This window comes from Haliaeetus leucocephalus, unplaced genomic scaffold, assembly GCF_000737465.1.
Source record: "Haliaeetus leucocephalus isolate CR32 unplaced genomic scaffold, Haliaeetus_leucocephalus-4.0 Scaffold702, whole genome shotgun sequence".
In the NCBI taxonomy this organism is placed as follows: Eukaryota; Metazoa; Chordata; class Aves; order Accipitriformes; family Accipitridae; genus Haliaeetus; species Haliaeetus leucocephalus.
In genome coordinates, this window is record NW_010973138.1 from 5,967,307 (window position 1) to 5,971,459 (window position 4,153).

The following is a 4,153-nucleotide window of genomic DNA, read 5'->3' on the forward strand; positions in this document are numbered from 1 at the left end:
AGTAGAGCAGCTAACTAGTAAACTGGTCCAAAGATACTACTTTAGATTTATTATGTGTGGTTTGAGTTAGAAATTTTCTAAATGCTGTAAATAAGTCCTCATATACAGCTCATGAATTATTTCATAGGTATATTTAATTGTTGTAAATATTACTTACAATTATGTATGAAAGTAGAGAAAGCAACGTGCTACAAAGGAGTTTCATTATGAGTCCTCCAGAGAAGCCGCAACCCTCCATGAACCCTCTCTCAGAAACCATAGATTTAAACCCAGGTGTCCTGTGTATTTTGGAAGTTTATTAATAACTATTATCTACAAATTGTGCATTTATATGGAACAAGTAAAACTGTATCTTGAAATGATGCAAAGATAAACCACTGTCCAGTCATTTACAGCAGATTAGTCATCCTCAGGTCTAGATCTCTGCTTAGAAGATATTTAGGTAGAGAATCTTCATGGAAATTAGCATGAGCTATCCATCAAAATACAAAGGAAACCTGAATTCTTGAGACAACAGGTCTTCAGTGAAATTATTTCAATAGTATTACTCGGGCTTACTAATCTATCATATTAGTATTAGTATATTTATCTATAATACTAGAACATACCACCAAGCCCATGATTTTCAAGTATTGCCATCACACAAAAACTTACTCTCATAAATCCACGTGTATTTAGACTTCAACTGTCAAAACTGTGGTCACCACAAATATCCTGTGGGCACATACAACCACAAGAGACAGAGCAGGAGAAGGGAGATTGAGAACTACTGTGAAAGAGAAATATACAGCAGAGATTTAGGTTTCAGGCAATTAATAATATGATTATTTCAAACCTCCAGACACACATTTTACACACACAACACTTGTGAAAAGTTAACTTTACAGCGAAAAGGGAAGACGACCACTGAAATGACACTAGCATTAATTAATTCAATTACCTTAGAAACAACACATGAAAAAAGGAAAATATAGTATCCAACATATGTAAGTTTAATACATTTAATAAGAGAAAACCAAACCAAGTATATACTACATCATTTAATTTTTCTGCATTTTGACTGACTGCAATGAAGGGAATGTTGTAAAAAATGCACCTTTTGCATCAGAAATAAAAGAAAAAAAAACCACTTTTCTTCCTGGGTAAGACAGTGGGTAGCCCTCTTCACTCCTCCCCATACAAAAATATTTAATGTCTTTTTCCTATTCCGGTCAAGAAGTTAATCCTCTGACACTCTGAAGCAAATAGACAAATTCCAGTTTCAGTTATAGAAAAGCACTTAAGATCAGTAACTAGAAACCAATCTCTCCTATACAAATGGTGCATGGTCTACCAAGAACCTGACCACCTATACCCCTTAGACACACACACAGAGCTAGAGAGATTCATTCCAGATAGGTGGATTAACTTGACATCTACATGCATGTTCCAAAAATATACAATTTTTGTTTTCTTAAGTGAAAGATTGGCAAATACAGTCATGACTGCAATCTGCAATTAAAATATGAAGACATACCAACAATAACAATGCCACCCGAAAATAGTAAGTGGAATCCATTATATTCTTTTTTTAATTTTACAAAGTGTAGTCTTAAAAGAGGGTAACTACTTTTGCCACAGATCATACAGACATTTTAGCACCTCACAGTAAGGTTTTATGCACACAAGTAATTTACCATTAAATCTCAGACTGGACCAAATTTCTAATTGTCTACCACACCACCCAATTTCATGCTATACAAGTAAAAACAAAACCAACTTACTGCATAGGGGGCATTTCAAGTTCAGCAGCTGTATTAAATACAACAGCAATGAGCATTCAAAGTTTCTAGCAGACAACAGAAGCAGAAGCAATCTTCGGTTTATTTTTATAGTTAAAAAAAAAAGATAAAATCTGATCTCTTTGGTTCCATGCAGGTTAACTATTGAGCCACCTCCACCTGAAATGTGTATTACAAACAAATCTGTCTGCTTATGATTTATTCTACTCTTATTACTAAAGACAGCATAGTTGATAACTATCCATGATGATCTTCTCCCCATTCCTCAATTACATTTTCCTTAACTTTTTTATTTTTCTTTTTATTCTACAAACAGAAGTCTTATATTCCTATTTTCCCTGGTGTTATCCTACTAAAAACTAAAACTACAATCCATGATTACAGTACAAAGATAGACCAGAAAAGGCTATTCAACATCATCATTTAGAATTATTTAATTCCTAGATCCACATTCTTTCCTGAATCCAAATCTATCCTAATTGCATGATTAGAGGTATTAAGAAAAGGGCATGCAGACTTTCCACCAAACAGCTAACAGCAGCAAAAGACAGAACAGGCACTGCAGGTCATTGGTTTATTTTGAGATACCAATTCTTATGTTACTGTACCCAAGTAGTTATTCCACTGAACCAGGATATAAAGGAAAATTATCAAGAAAACACAGCTACTCTGAAAAGGATCTTATCTGGAATGGAAGACAGTGGGATATTATAGAGGGAACACTAGAACTGAAAGAATTAAGTGTGGTTTGTGAAGCAGCAAGTGCAAAGAGCAGCCTGCTCAGCTCAAATGAAGTTTGAGTCTAATACACTGGAGAAACTGTTCAGAAACAGTTCATCTGTACGAAATATGACCCCTGTAAAGCTGCCAAAAATCAGTGAGAGCATACAAGTGCTAATCACGCAAGCTAAAATGGCTCAAGCTGCTTTGACTTACATGCATGCCTAAACATAGATGACATATCTTAAATTATAAATTAACAAAAAGAACGCAACTGTTTTCTTTACCTGTACTTCTATATGCAATCAGTACACCTCCTCATCATCCACAAGCAAGTGCACCCCCCACTCCTGTACTTGGAAATCTGAACACAGCTGACATGCAAGACTCCTCCTTCCATACCTCACCCCCTCAAGCAGGTCTTTGGAGATGTGCAAGCATTTTAAAACAGAAAGAATCCAGTAATCTATTTGCTGGTATGTTAAAAAGTGTACTGTATAAAAACATCACCAGGTCATATTCATTGAGGGAAGTTACTGGTGACTAGAAAAAAAGGCAAAAGAAAGAAAGGTTTCTTTCTTTTACTGGTGACACTCTCCAGAGTCATCAGTACTTAAAATACACAGTTTGGCTTTTTGATTTAGGATAAAATGCATGCATTTAGAGGTTGACTTCAAATATTTTGTTAAAATACATAGCTATTACCTTAAATATATTTTGCCATACAAGCTCTAAACAAAACGCATACTTTAGAACTGGGGGGTGGGAAGAGGTAAAGGAAAACAGAGTGTTTCTGGCTTTAATAGTACCACACTACCATATCTGGAATACTAGTTATTTTACTAACAAGAATTATTTACTAAACAATATTCTGTAATGATCTATGGAAGTGTTTTCCCTATCACAACATTCATGCCCCACAGAAAGGTAGAGTTCCCAGAAAATACTGTTTTCTAAAAGCAAAAACCACAATTCTTTCAAAATAAAGAAGCAGCTGAATCAGAACAAAAGATGTCCACAGGAAATATTATCCACAAAGTTGTCTGCTAATCCGAGGCAAACAGAAATGAAGGGACAAAAAACGCGACCATGTACCGGTTTCCTTTTACTGACGCCCTGACAACATTCCCTCGTTCAATTGGTCGTGTGCCCTTTCCAAGCCGTAAGGGATGGCATTCCTCCTTCCCTTCGCACCAGGGCGGACCGTATGCGTCGAAGGGGCAGGGAGCAAAGAGGACGGAGGCGGCAGGAATAATCATTATTTAACTCGGTAAAGGGAAACCCGCTACCCGCAGCCGCACGACCCACCCCCTGCGTTCCACGTCCGAGATTCCCCCGGAGGACACGGGTGGCCGGGACACGGCTCCCTCCGGGAGCGATGGCTGTCTTGTGACGGTGAGGGCTGTGCTATCGCCGAGCCAGCGCGCAGCAACCGCGGCGCTGCCCCCGCCGCATTGCCCCGCTTTCCCCTACCCACAAAACCGAACCTGCGAAAACGGCGCCCGCGAAACCCACCCCGGTGAGGTACCAATAAAAATTAAAAGAATAATAGTAAAAAAAAAAAAAAAAAAAAAAAGCCCAGCCCGAGAAAGGCAAGCAGCGGCGCCCGCCCCAGCGCGCCGCAGCCGGCGCGCACACAGCCCGCCGGGGCC